Genomic DNA, 15,755 nt, shown 5'->3' on the forward strand with positions numbered 1-15,755 from the left:
CATAGATCTTTGGTGCGGAAATATGTGGTGCCCGTTGTTCCCTCTGTTGATCCTCCTGCCCCGGTGTTGATTGATGGGGAGTTGGAGTATGTGGTTGAGAAGATTTTGAATTCTCGTTTTTCGAGGCAGAAGCTTCAGTATCTTGTCAAATGGAAGGGTTATGGCCAGGAGGATAATTCTTGGGTTGTTGCCTCTGATGTTCATGCTGATGATTTGGTTCGTGCCTTTCATTTGGCTCGTCCGGATCGGCCTGGGGGCTCTGGTGAGGGTTCGGTGACCCCTCCTCAAGGGGGGGGTACTGTTGTGAATTCTGCTCTTGGGCTCCCTCCGGTGGTTGTAAGTGGTAGCGCTGCTGTCTCTGAATCGCAGCATTTATCAGGTGTGTTCACTTTTTGCATTTTTGACTGGGCTATTTAGTCTTGCTTCACCCTTTAGTCAGTGCCAGTTGTCCATTGTTCCTGGAGGATTCACATCCCTGCCTGGTCTCTTCTGCTTTGCAGTTCATTTCAACAAAGATAAGTTCTGGCCTTGATTTTTGCTGTCCACATGCTGTGGCCTTATTGTTCAGTTCTTTTCCATGTTTTTGTCTTGTCCAGCTTGGTCTGTATAAGGATTTGTTTAGCCAAGCTGGTACCTCTGGAGATGCAGATTTACCCTCCATATCTTTAGTTAGCTGTGGAGATTTTGTATTTTCTGTGGTGGATATTTTCTAGTGTTTTAATACTGACCGCATAGTACTCTGTCCTATCCTTTCTATTTAGCTAGAAGTGGCCTCCTTTGCTAAATTCTCATTTCAGTCTGTGTATGTTTTTTCCCTCTCCTCTCACAGTCAATATTTGTGGGGGGCTGCCTATCCTTTGGGGATTTTCTCTGAGGCAAGATAGTTTTCCCTTTTCTATCTCTAGGGGTAATTAGTCCTCCGGCTGTGTCAAGATGTCTAGGGAGCGCTAGGTACATTCCACGGCTACTTCTAGTTGCGGTGTTAAGTTCAGGGTCTGCAGGCAGTACAGGTACCACCTTCTCCACAGTACGTCTCATGCTGCTCTTAGGCCACCAGATCATAACAGATAAGTGTCTGGTTTTTTTTCCTGTGGCACACATGCTGTGTGCTTCACAATTCAGTGCTATTCTTGTGTTTTCTTGTCCAGCTTAGATTGTGTCAGTATTTTCTCAGTCTTGTTGGATTCTCTGGAGTGGCAGATATACATTCCATGTCTTTAGTTAGATTGTGGAACTTTTTGTATTATCTGCTGTGGATATTTTTGGAAGGGTTTTAATACTGACTGCCTAGTAATCTGTCCTATCCTTTCCTATTTAGCTAGAGTGGCCTCTTTTGCTAAATCCTGTTTTCTACCTGCGTGTGTCTATTCTTCTCCTACTCACAGTCATTATTCGTGGGGGGCTGCCTATCCTTTGGGGGTCTGCTCTGAGGCAAGGTAGCATTCCTATTTCCATCTATAGGGGTATTTAGTCCTCCGGCTGTGTCGAGGTGTCTAGGGTTTGTTAGGCACACCCCACGGCTACTTCTAGTTGCGGTGTTAGTTCAGGATTTGCGGTCAGTACAGGTTCCACCGACTCCAGAGAAAGTTTCATGCGGCTCCAAGGTCACCAGATCATAACAGTGGGTGTAAGATGCCACATTAATGATGGAAGTCAGATGAGAATGGCTCATGGTGATAAAACCATGTGTTACATCTGTGGAATACAGAGGAGTATCCCTTAATACACGGCACATCGACCAATTAAGTGAATGGACTACAGCAGCAGAATTCCACACCAGGTCCTCTAAGATATGCGCAGTTACACATTGAAGGACAAAGAAAGACTAACAATCTGTCAATCTGTATGACTTATTACAGATTCACTGGGCACAGGTCTGTTGATGATTGAATGTTTATGTCAGCACAATCTGTCCGTAGGATCAACCCTCCTAAGCCGTCTATATGAACATGTAGGCCATAGAAAGTTGAATAAAATGATATCTCGATAGCTCAGGACGAGATCTGAATCTGAGCATGTGCCGCCCCCAGCGGCCATTTTCCCGGAGGCCACCGCATTCGCAGCAATGGAGCTGCCGGTGCCTCCAGGCTGTGAGGAAATGCCGGCGGAGCCCCGACGCTGCACGAATATACGCCGCCGCCTCACAGCACAGAGCACCCACGCAGCACAAAGAGGATCCGCCGCCGCTCACCAGCACAGAAACCCCACGCTGCCACAATGAGGTAAAAAGGGGGATACTCCACTCACACTTTCCTGTGAGACACCCCCTCTCTTCATCATAGGGACCACTCTCCCCCCACCCACCATATGCACATTGGTCTGCACCCGGTGTATAAGACGACGCTCGACTTTTAAGAAGATTTTCAGGGGTTAAAAGGTCGTCTTATACGCCAGAAAATACGGTATATATATATATATATATATATATATATATATATATATATATATATATATATTTATATTTATATTTCATACAGAGCTAGATAGCAAATAAGCCGGTAATTCAATTGCCGGCTTTTGCCATCTCTTTACCAAACCCGACAGGATATGAGACATATGAGACATGGTTTACATACATTAAACCATTTCATATCCGTTATATTTTTACATAGTCCTCACTAATAATGTTAGTAGTGTGTGTGTGCAGAATTTGGGAGCTCCTGTGCAATTTTCTCCATCAGAGTGGGATAGCCAGTGACTGAGGGCAGATATTAATAGCCTAGAGAGAGACCATGGTTATAGGACCCCCCCGGCTAAACACATGTGCCCCCAGCCACCCCAGAAAAGGCACATCTGTATGCGCCTATTCTGGCACTTAGCCTCTCTCTTCCCACTCTCTTCCTATTGGCTAGCGGCTTTTCACTATTGTTGTGCAGGCCCGCACGGCTATTGAGTTTAACTGAACCTGCATCTCGGTCTCAGGTTCAGTTACTGCACTGGCAGAAGCGCGCCGCTGAGGCCCGATGAACAGAAGAGACAGGACCCATTGTGGGCCCCTTCTGCTCATCGGGCCCCATACTCCAGTCAAGGCAGTAATGCCCTGATGGTAGCTCTGCCTAAGCCTAATATTTATTGAACATGCCTCTCCTAGGTGACAACACTTCTATTCTTATTGTAAATTACACAATAAAAACTCCCCTGAGCAATCCAACTAGATAATAAGATATCATGACCTCACAAAATACAGTGAAGTAGAAGCAATTACAGGGTTTTTGGTAAACGATGACATATTGCTAGGACCCAATTCCTGGGACCCGCACCAATCCTTAGAACAAATGGGACACTGGTCCTTCATATCATTTACCTGCATATTATTGCGCCTATCATCTGTGCAGGGAATTACAACACATCTCCATGTGCTTAAATGGTGTCAAAGGGGAGTTACATATAGTAAAATTCACTATAGTGCAATAATACCGTCATGTCCCTTTAAATTATCAGTGACTTCTGTCACCATGGCAATAAACAACCAGTAGGATTGTTAGATTTAAATTTGAAAAAGCACAAACGTCAGTTATTTTCAGTCTGTTCTATCTCAGTGGAGAGTGAAGACGGACACCTGCAGCCACTGCGACATTTCAGGTATAAACCTGTAATATAATATAAGTGATGGCTGATTTATCTCATCACATATTCATACAGAATAACCCGAGATGTTCTGTTACTAATTGTTCATATTTACCCCAACACTTCACATACAGACATGTACATGATGAGGAGCCGGCTGCTGATACTCCGCTGTCTCCACTTCTCACATCTTATTGGATGGGTCCAATATTTAACATCAGCTCCATCCTCCATAGAGAACGGCGCCTGCAGAGCGGAGAACGGACCAAAGTCGTTTATTCCGAATATTCCTCCATTAAATAAAGTGCTCCATATACAGCACAGAATAATGGGGATGGGCAGATATTGGATGTATAACAGTCATATCCTGCACATTGCCCAATGTTGCCTTTGCCCCGGCAATGCCTCCTAAACACACAGACGGTGTTTCCCAAAGTTTCCAGTAGCAGCACACCCTAGTCAATGGCATCTGCCCAAATGGCCAAAACCTATTCTGACTGTTCTGCTATTTTACAGGATTTTGATAGATTTCGACACGAGTGAAGACCACAGCGAGACCATGTGGACCGGACCTTCATCCTGCGCTGGATCAGGTGAGATTCCTCACACTGTTAGGCGAACATTCTCTGTCCTGTGGTCAGACGGCTCCCAACGGCTTCACCTTTCTTTATCTTTGGGAGGTGTCAGGTTTCCAGTAATTTGGGGGGTAACTATAGAACTGCAGATATTTGCTGTAAAAAATACCAGAAAGCTAAACTGATTCCCAACAGAGGTTGACATCGCCGGTCTGAGTAGAACGTGAGCTTCATAGGTAGACAGGGGAATCCTATCACTGGCCATGAAGGCTACAGAATGATTGCATCTTCCATGTACAAAACACATTTTTCTATCTTCTTCTTACTGACAATTCTGTTCCTAGAATTTAGCGGGATGGTTAGCAATATGGCGATCAGTAGTGCCGCTCTGTCACATCCTCTCTGTATGGGTATGGGTGATCCTAATATTTGGTTCTTTTCTCTTCAGTTGATATCATATCGGAGGAGGCATTCAGAAGACTGGCCTTCTGTATGAAGTTTCTGCCGTCACCCCTCTACAAGATGGAGGTTAGTGAGAAGACGACTATACCGCTGTCTTTAATTTTACAAGGGTGTATAGGAATGTCTTATTACTGTACATGAGTAACTTAATCTGCTGTCTTCTTAGCGCCTCATGCCGACCAGTCCAGAAGCCCAGAAGAAATTTACAGCAAAGCATGAATATGAAGAACAGCCTGCACCATCCATGAAGACCCAGACCACAGAACAAGAAGCAAGGGCAATGCGGGCTAAAATACTGTGTATGGACCTGGATGAAGAGCAGAGAACCCCAAAAGCAGAAAGGAAGAAAAAAAAGGTCAAAATCACAATTAAGATCGGTGCCGGAAGAAAGACCACAACAGAGGCAAGAAGAAGCAGCAGGACAGAGGCCAGAAGAAGCAGCAGGACAGAGGCCAGAAGAAGCAGCAGGACCACGCAGTGCCACATCCTCCAATATGTTAACCAGTATTTGAGAGGAAAGAAGAACATCATCTGGACAATCCTGCTAGGACCTCTCAGCCGATAACATCATATACGGCAAATACTGGGAGGTAAGTATAAAAAAAGAATAGTAATAAGAGCGGTAAAATATTAGAGCAACAGTATATTAATAGTAGTAGGCAAAACTTTAATATTAGCTATTCACAGTAGTAACAAAAAATAGTAAAAGTAGTAAAAAATAGTAGGAATAAAAATGTAAAAGTAATAATAGTAGTTATAACAGCAGGTTTGATCTAGCAGTAAGTAACATAGGGACCTTATTATTGGTAGCGGCGTAGCATTCATAATAATTAATAACAATATAAACAATTAGTTACAGTAGTATAAATAAGATATAGAGAAGTAGTTGTCATAACAAGGTAGCCAGCTATACACATTTTAATAGAATTAGGCGGCTCGATCCAGGGTTCTAGGACTGATCGCCTTTTCCCGGGGTCAAGAAGGAATTTTTCCCTTCAGACACAGATTGGCTGAAAGTGTCTAAGGGTTTTTGCTTTCTTCTGGATCAAAAGCATATACATAGTATAGTAGTAATATTTATAGTAGAAAAGGTACAATAGTCTTTTTATAGTTATAACAAAATAATGATTAAAGCTGCAATGGTAGAATATTTATAATAAGGAAGAAAAAGGACAAAAAGCAGTTATTAAATTAGTATTTTAATAATAAGCATATAGTAATGATTTTAGTTTTAATATTAGAATAAACATTACTTAGAATAGAAACAATAATAATAATACATAAATAACAATAGATAATGTGGGAGGCTAATGATAACCATAGTATTAGTAGTAGGGTTTGATCCAGGGTTCTAGGACTGATCGCCTTTTCCCGGGGTCAAGAAGGAATTTTTTCCCTGAGTCACAAATTGGCTGAGTGTGTCCAGGGTTTTTTGCCTTCTTCTGGATCAACAACTTTAGACAGAGGAGCTTTATTTATACCGGTTAGTGTAGTGTTAGTGTAGGTCCCATCTGAAGAGGTCGCCTTGTCGTTGGCAGATGGGCTCGCACAATTTGATCAAAATGTGCGCTAAGAACCTCACATTTCTAGGAGCTGTGTAATAAATATGGTCGTTTACATATTTGCGCTGGCAGCATTTTGTTGCCTCTTTCCTTTCTTGCTTTCGCATTGCAACTACAGCAGCTGTTCCTGCACATTTATTTCAGTTTGTTTGTGTTAGTTTACTTTCTTTCTGGAGTAACACCTTTAGACATTATGATCTTACAACTAGTTAGTAATAATTTAAGTACGGATATAGGGTAAAATTAGTGATAATTTCAGATACTGAGAGAAATTATACTACAATTTGTGTTATTTATTTTTTTTTTTTAAGAAAACCACATTCACACGTTTCCTTTATGCTTCCAAGTTTGATATCAAAGGCACCATATAAACAATTATATTCATTTTCAGCTTTTGATTCTTAGCTAGGTCTGCCTGATCCCTACAGACAGGGCTGCCACTAGGAATTTTGGGGCCTCATACTGGCAAAATTTTCGGGCCACCTTGAGACTCCGCCAAGGCTCCACCCCAGCTCCGCCTCCACCATCCCATCGCCCACTCTTAGAAAAACTCAACTTCACCACGTCCTCATCAATCAGAAATTAACAGTTCCCATCAAACACCAGATCACATACATAGCCAGCAGCTTTTGTTCTGGCCAAAATAATTTTTAAGCCGCCACCATGACATGGTAGACTCCTTTGGCTGGACCCTACTCTACTCAACCTATTAAATATAAATATATTTCTATGTATTTTTCTTTAAGGGAATGAGTCACATACATTTTTTTTAAATGACCATTAATACAACATACAAGGGACAAATGCCGTCACACCATGACCAGACCACATATTACCACCACATAGTGACCAAATAATATCACATAGAAGGAACAAATACCACCACACCATGGCCAGACCACATATTACCATCACATAGTGACTGAACACTAACATACTGATCATTACTAAAAAAACAAAAACAAAACACAATACCAAGTGGCATTATACACAGGGACTCTGTATTTACTGTCAGTGTACAGATAATGCAGTGATCACCAGTAACATTATACACAAAAGCTCTGTACATAGTATACAGTGTCAGTGTACATGTAATACAGTGATCACTGGTGACATTATACACAGGAGCTCTGTATATAGTGTCAGTATACAGGTAATACAGTGATCACTGGTGACATTATACATAGGAGCTCTGTATATAGTGTACAGGAAATACAGTGATCACCATTAACATTATACACAGGACCTCTGTATACAGTGTCTGTGTACAGATAATATAGTGATCACTGGTGACATTATACACATGAGCTCTGTACAGAGTATACAATGTATAGTGTCAGTGTACAGTTAACACACTGACTCACAAGTGACGTCTCTAGCTGAAGTCCTTCACCTTTGCTTTTCTTTTTCATGCAGCGCAGACTGCCATCACTTCTTCTAGCCAGGACTCATCTCTGCATAAAATAACACAGTTATCTAGAGCACCGCTTCCAGAGCACATTCCCCTCTTTTTCCCTTTCTTCTACACTGCACATCTGAATACAGAGGTGCACCCACAATCAATATATAATTGGTTATTATGCAACCCATCATTACAAATATAAATTATAATCCACCACTGAGCCCCTTCTAGCTATACATAGCCACTTTCCCCACCTAATATATAAATTAATTAGCACCTGTACTCTTTCCCCCAATTCAATACCAGTCACTGCATACTCAGTGCCCCCCACTATGTACCTCCCTCTCCCCCGACTCATTATATTTACATGCCTCTTCCGCCCCAATTCATTGTTATGTCTTCTCTCTCCCACACTCTATTCATTATCAACAGCCATACCTCCACATTCAATACATCATTTACTCCCCCACCCTCAAAATTCATCACTATTTGCTCTCTCCCAGTCATCATTTGCTCTCCCCACCTCACCTTCAAATCAATTGCTGTCCCTCTTCCCTCACTCTCAATTCATCATTTGCAGTCTCCCGTCCCCTCACTCACTTCATCATTTGCAGTCCCCCTACCCCCACTTCATCATGTGCAGTCCCCTTTACCCCCATGTCATCCTTTGCAGTTCCTTTAAACTCCCCACTTCATGTGCAGTCCTTTAACCCCCTCCCACATCATGTGCAGTCCCCCTTTAACCCCCTTCCCATATCATCATGTGCAGTCCTCTTTTAACCCCCCCACATCATCTTGTGCAATCCCCTTTAACCCCTTCCCCACATAATGTGCAGTCCCCTTTTAAGCCCCCTCCCCACATCATGTGCAGTCCAATTTAACCCCCTCCCCACATCATAATGTGCAGTACCCCTTTATCCCCCCACATCATGTGCAGTCCCCTTTAACCCACCTCCCCACATCATGTGCTATCCCCTTTATTCCCCAACATCAACATGTGCAGTACCCCTTTATCCCCCCACATCATCATGTGCAGTCCCTATTTAACCCCCTCCCCACATCATCATGTGCAGTCCCCCTTTTTGCCCCCCTCCCCACATCATGTGCAGTTCCCTTTAACCTTCCTCCCCACATCATCATGTGCAGTCCCCCTTTATCCCCCCACATCATGTGCAGTCCCGCTTTATCCCCACACATCATCATGTGCAGTCCCCCTTTAATCACCTCCCCCACGTCATCTGCAGTCCCACTTTATCCCCCCACATCATCATGTGCAGTCCCCTTTTTTACCCCATGTCATCCTTTGCAGTTCCTTTTAACCTCCCACTTCATGTGCAGTCCCCCTTTGACCCCCTCCCCACATCATGTGCAGTACCCCTTTAACCCTCCACATCATCATGTGCAGTCCTCCTTTACCCCCCACATCATCATGTGGAGTCCCCCTTTAACCCCCTCCCAACATCATGTGCAGTCCCCCTTTAACCCCCCTCCCCACATCATCATTTGCAGTCCCCCTTTATCCCCCACATCATCATGTGCAGTCCCCCTTTAACCCCTTCCCCACATAATGTGCAGTCCCCTTTTAAGCCCCCTCCCCACATCATGTGCAGTCCAATTTAACCCCCTCCCCACATCATCATGTGCAGTACCCCTTTATCCCCCCACATCATGTGCAGTCCCCTTTAACCCACCTCCCCACATCATGTGCTATCCCCTTTATTCCCCAACATCAACATGTGCAGTACCCCTTTATCCCCCCACATCATCATGTGCAGTCCCTTTTTAAACCCCCTCCCCACATCATCATGTGCAGTCCCCCTTACTCCTTCCCCTGTCATGTGCAATTTCTCCTCCTCCCCGCTCACCCATTTAATTCATTTTGTACAGAAAACAAAAAAGTTTTGTATACTTACCTCACAGTTGCTCCACAGCAGCGTGGCTCTGCCTCCAGGGTAAATGCTAGATTGTATGGGCTCCCTCCAGGTAGGATGTCATTTTCGGGAGCGTGTGTCATACTGGGGGGGGCGTGTTCTGACTTAGCAAAGGCAGGAAGAGAAGCTGCCATCTTCAGTAGTGAGCCTGCTAGACTGTATGGCAGGGATCCCCAACCTGTTGCTCGGGAGCCACATGTGGCTCGCGGTCCCATGAATTGTGGCTCGCGGCTGTCTGCCAGCTTGGTGCATTAGCTCCAGATCTAACAAACAGGTATGAAGATCACATTTTAAAATTATGAATGTTGTGAGCAGCCCTGCACAGAAGAGCAGATGTGGATGCACATATACTGGTCTTTCGTGTAGATATAGTTTAAGTATGGTAAGCTGAGAACTGGATGATACTACCTGGGAGAGGAGGTGCTTGAAGCTATATGCAACCATGTTTTGGGAGTGATTGATGGGAGAATACTGAAGGGGTATTGTGATAACCCCTGGATCTTGGTATTATGCTTTGGGGTGATTTATGTGGAAAAGCTTTGATTATCATCATACCCATAATGGGGGCTTTGGTTGCCATTATTGTAAGGGAGTCGAGACTTGGATGTGGCTCGCGACCCTCTCCCAGAGCTGAATGTGGCTCGCAACCCTCTCTCAGAACTGAATGTGGCTCTCAAGGTCAGAAAGGTTGGGGACCATTGCCTTAGACAATTATATATATATATATATATATATATATATATATATACACATATATATATATATATATATATATATATATATCTAATATATAATTGCCTAGAATACTACTTCCTGCAATTTGTGCCAACTTCCGTGGCTTTGTCCGGAGCTATTGTCCGGAGCTATTGTCCGGAGATAATGTCCGGAGCTAATGTCCGGAGATAAGTGACGTCACCAGTGTCCTACACCCAGGCAGAGCACAGTGGCCCCGGGCAGGGCACAGGGGCCCCAGGCAGAACATGGGGCCCCAGGCAGAGCACAGGGGCCCCAGGCAGAGCACAGGGGCCCCAGGCAGCATATGGGGCCCCAGGCAGAGCACAGGGGCCCCAGGCAGCATATGGGGCCCCAGGCAGAGCACAGTGGCCCCAGGCAGAGCACACACCAAATCGGAGGCCGAGGGGCCCCGCCAACCAAATCGGAGGCCGAGGAGCCTCGCCCACCAAATCGAAGGTCGAGCGGCCCCGCCCACCAAAGCGGAGGCCGAGGGGCCCGGCCCCGCCCACCAAAGCGGAGGCTGAGGGGCCCCGACCACCACATCGGAGGCAGAGGGGCCCCGCCCACCAAATCGGAGGCCGAGGGTCCCCGCCCACCAAATCGGAGGCCGAGGGTCCCCGCCCACCAAATCGGAGGCTGAGGGTCCCCGCCCACCAAATCGGAGGCCGAGGGTCCCCGCCCACCAAATTGGAGGCCGAGGGTCCCCGCCCACCAAATCGGAGGCCGAGGGGCCCCGCCCACCAAATCGGAGGCCGAAGGTCACCGCCCACCAAATCGGAGGCCGAGGGTCACCGCCCACCAAATCGGAGGCCGAGGGGCCCCACCCACCAAATCGGAGGCCGAGGGTCCCCGCCCACCAAATCGGAGGCCGAGGGTCCCCGCCCACCAAATCGGAGGCCGAGCGTCCCCGCCCACCAAATAGGAGGCCGAGGGTCCCCGCCCACCAAATCAGAGGCCGAGGGTCCCCACCCACCAAATCGGAGGCCGAGGGGCCCCTCCAACCAAATCGGAGGCCGAGGGGCCCCGCCCACCAAATCGGAGGCCGAGGGTCCCCGCCCACCAAATCGGAGGCCGAGGGTCCCCGCCCACCAAATCGGAGGCCGAGGGTCCCCGCCCACCAAATCGGAGGCCGAGAGTCCCCGCCAACCAAATCAAAGGATAAGGGGCCCCGCCAACCAAATCAGGGGCCGAGGGGCCCCACCAACCAAATCGGAGGCCGAGGAGCCCCGCCCACCAAATTGAAGGCCGAGCGGCCCCGCCCACCAAAGCGGAGGCCGAGGGGCCCGGCCCCGCCCACCAAAGCGGAGGCCGAGGGGCCCCGACCACCACATCGGAGGCCGAGGGGCCCCGCCCACCAAATCGGAGGCCGAGGGTCCCCGCCCACCAAATCGGAGGCCGAGGGTCCCTGCCCACCAAATCGGAGGCCGAGGGTCCCCGCCCACCAAATTGGAGGCTGAGGGTCCCCGCCCACCAAATCGGAGGCCGAGGGGCCCCGCCCACCAAATCGGAGGCCGAGGGTCCCCGCCCACCAAATCGGAGGCCGAGGGTCCCCGCCCACCAAATCGGAGGCCGAGGGTCCCCGCCCACCAAATCGGAGGCCGGGGGTCCCCGCCCTCCAAATCAGAGGCCGAGGGGCCCCGCCCACCACATCGGAGGCCGAGGGGCCCCGCCCACCAAATCGGAGGCCGAGGGTCCCCGCCCACCAAATCGGAGGCCGAGGGTCCCCGCCCACCAAATCGGAGGCCGAGAGTCCCCGCCCACCAAATCGGAGGCCGAGGGTCCCTGCCCACCAAATCAGAGGCCGAGGGTCCCCGCCCACCAAATCGGAGGCCGAGGGTCCCCGCCCACCAAATCGGAGGCCGAGAGTCCCCGCCCACCAAATCGGAGGCCGAGGGGCCCCGCCAACCAAATCGGAGGCCGAGGGGCTTCGCCAACCAAATCGGAGGCCGAGGAGCCCCGCCCACCAAATCGAAGGCCGAGCGGCCCCGCCCACCAAAGCGGAGGCCGAGGGGCCTGGCCCCGCCCACCAAAGCGGAGGCCGAGGGTCCCCGCCCACCAAATCGGAGGCCGAGGGTCCCCGCCCACCAAATCGGAGGCCGAGGGTCCCCGCCCACCAAATCGGAGGCCGAGGGTCCCCGCCCACCAAATCGGAGGCCGAGGGTCCCCGCCCACAAAATTGGAGGCCGAGGGTCCCCGCCCACCAAATCGGAGGCCGAGGGTCCCCGCCCACCAAATCGGAGGCCGAGGGGCCCCTCCAACCAAATCGGAGGCCGAGGGGCCCCGCCCACCAAATCGGAGGCCGAGGGTCCCCGCCCACCAAATCGGAGGCCGAGGGTCCCCGCCCACCAAATCGGAGGCCGAGGGGCCCCTCCAACCAAATCGGAGGCCGAGGGGCCCCGCCCACCAAATCGGAGGCCGAGGGTCCCCGCCCACCAAATCGGAGGCCGAGAGTCCCCGCCCACCAAATCGGAGGATAAGGGGCCCCGCCAACCAAATCGGAGGCCGAGGGGCCCCGCCAAACAAATCGAAGGCCGAACGGCCCCGCCCACCAAAGCGGAGGCCGAGGGGTCCGGCCCCGCCCACCAAAGCGGAGGCCGAGGGGCCCCGACCACCACATCGGAGGCCGAAGGGCCCCGCCCACCAAATTGGAGGCCGAGGGTCCCCGCCCACCAAATCGGAGGCCGAGGGTCCCCGCCCACCAAATTGGAGGCCGAGGGTCCCCACCCACCAAATCGGAGGCCGAGGGGCCCCGCCCACCAAATCGGAGGCCGAGGGTCCCCGCCCACCAAATCGGAGGCCGAGGGTCCCCGCCCACCAAATCGGAGGCCGTGGGTCCCCGCCCACCAAATCGGAGGCCGAGGGTCCCCGCCCACCAAATCGGAGGCTGGGGGTCCCCGCCCACCAAATCGGAGGCCGAGGGGCCCCGCCCACCAAATCGGAGGCCGAGGGGCCCCGCCCACCAAATCGGAGGCCGAGGGGCCCCGCCCACCAAATCGGAGGCCGAGGGTCCCCGCCCACCAAATTGGAGGCCGAGGGTCCCCGCCCACCAAATCGGAGGCCGAGGGTCCCCGCCCACCAAATCGGAGGCCGAGGGTCCCCGCCCACCAAATCGGAGGCCGAGGGGCCCTGCCCACCAAATCGGAGGCCAGGGGTCCCCGCCCACCAAATCGGAGGCCGAGGGGCCCCGCCCACCACATCGGAGGCCGATGGGCCCCGCCCACCAAATCGGAGGCCGAGGGGCCCCGCCCACCTAATCGGAGGCCAGGGGTCCCCGCCCACCAAATCGGAGGCCGAGGGGCCCCGCCCATCAAATCGAAGGCCGAGTGGCCCCGCCCACCAAATCGAAGGCCGAGCGGCCCCGCCCACCAAAGCGGAGGCCGAGGGGCCCGGCCCCGCCCACCAAAGCGGAGGCTGAGGGGCCCCGCCCACCACATCGGAGGCCGAGGGGCCCCGCCCACCAAATCGGAGGCCGAGGGTCCCCGCCCACCAAATCGGAGGCTGAGGGGCCCCGCCCACCACATCGGAGGCCGAGGGGCCCCGCCCACCAAATCGGAGGCCGAGGGTCCCCGCCCACCAAATCGGAGGTCGAGGGTCCCCGCCCACCAAATCGGAGGCCGAGGGTCCCCGCCCACCAAATCGGAGGCCGGTCCCTGCCCACCAAATCGGAGGCCGAGGGTCCCCACCCACCAAATCGGAGGACGAGGGGCCCCACCAACCAAATCGGAGGCCGAGGAGCCCCGCCCACCAAAAGTAAGTGCGACCCCAAAAGTAAGTGCGCCCCCGGGTGTAAAAGTAAGTGCGCCCCCGGGTGCAAAAGTAAGTGCGCCCCCGGGTGCAAAAGTAAGTGCGCACCCGGGTGCAAAAGTAAGTGCACCTCCGGGTGCAAAAGTAAGTGCGCCCCCGGGTGCAAAAGTACGCGCGCCCCCGGCCCCGGGTGCAAAAGTAAGCGCGCCCCCCAGTCCCGTGTGTGAAAAGTGCTGCTGTAAAGCTGGTAGCGCTGTTCAAGCACCATGTATTTCCTTCAGGAAATGCCCATCTAATATATAATTGCCTAGAATACTACTTCCTGCAATTTGTGCCAACTTCCGTGGCTTTGTCCGGAGCTAATGTCCGGAGATAATGTCCGGAGCTAATGTCCGGAGATAATGTCCGGAGCTAATGTCCGGAGCTAATGTCCGGAGATAAGTGACGTCACCAGTGTCCTACACCCAGGCAGAGCACAGGGGCCCCAGGCAGCATATGGGGCCCCAGGCAGAGCACAGTGGCCCCAGGCAGAGCACAGGGGCCCCAGGCAGCATATGGGGCCCCAGGCAGAGCACAGGGGCCCCAGGCAGCATATGGGGCCCCAGGCAGAGCACAGTGGCCCCAGGCAGAGCACAGGGGCCTCAGGCAGAGCACAGGGGCCCCAGGCAGCATATGGGGCCCCAGGCAGAGCACAGGGGCCCCAGGCAGCATATGGGGCCCCAGGCAGAGCACAGTGGCCCCAGGCAGAGCACAGGGGCCCCAGGCAGAACATGGGGCCCCAAGCAGAGCACAGGGGCCCCAGGCAGAGCACAGGGGCCCCAGGCAGCATATGGGGCCCCAGGCAGAGCACAGGGGCCCCAGGCAGCATATGGGGCCCCAGGCAGAGCACAGTGGCACCAGGCAGCATATGGGGCCCCAGGCAGAGCACAGTGGCCCCAGGCAGAGCACAGGGGCCCCAGGCAGCATATGGGGCCCCAGGCAGAGCACAGTGGTCCCAGGCAGAGCACAGGGGCCCCTGGCAGCTTATGGGGCCCCAGGCAGAGCACAGTGGCCCCAGGCAGAACATGGGGCCCCAGGCAGAGCACAGTGGCCCCAGGCAGAGCACAGGGGCCCCAGGCAGAACATGGGGCCCCAGGCAGAGCACAGGGGCCCCAGGCAGCATATGGGGCCCCAGGCAGCATATGGGGCCCCAGGCAGAGCACAGTGGCCCCAGGCAGAGCACAGGGGCCCCAGGCAGCATATGGGGCCCCAGGCAGAGCACAGTGGTCCCAGGCAGAGCACAGGGACCCCAGGCAGCCTATGGGGCCCCAGGCAGAGCACAGTGGCCCCAGGCAGAACATGGGGCCCCAGGCAGAGCACAGGGGCCCCAGGCAGCATATGGGGCCCCAGGCAGAGCACAGTGGTCCCAGGTAGAGCACAGGGGCCCCAGGCAGCCTATGGGGCCCCAGGCAGAGCACAGGGGCCCCAGGCAGCATATGGGGCCCCAGGCAGAGCACAGTGGCCCCAGGCAGAGCACAGGGGCCCCAGGCAGAACATGGGGCCCCAGGCAGAGCACAGGGGCCCCAGGCAGAGCACAGGGGCCCCAGGCAGCATATGGGGCCCCAGGCAGAGCACAGGGGCCCCAGGCAGCATATGGGGCCCCAGGCAGAGCACAGCGATATTTTGGACCACTGTGCGGTGTTTCAGACCCCCTGTGTGATGTCTGGGGCCCTGTTCTTAAGTATATTAAAGATTAAAGTAACGTATATTAAAGTATATTATAGATCAAATTTGACAC

The sequence above is a fragment of the Ranitomeya variabilis genome, chromosome 2 (assembly GCF_051348905.1).
Source record: "Ranitomeya variabilis isolate aRanVar5 chromosome 2, aRanVar5.hap1, whole genome shotgun sequence".
Taxonomy (NCBI): domain Eukaryota; kingdom Metazoa; phylum Chordata; class Amphibia; order Anura; family Dendrobatidae; genus Ranitomeya; species Ranitomeya variabilis.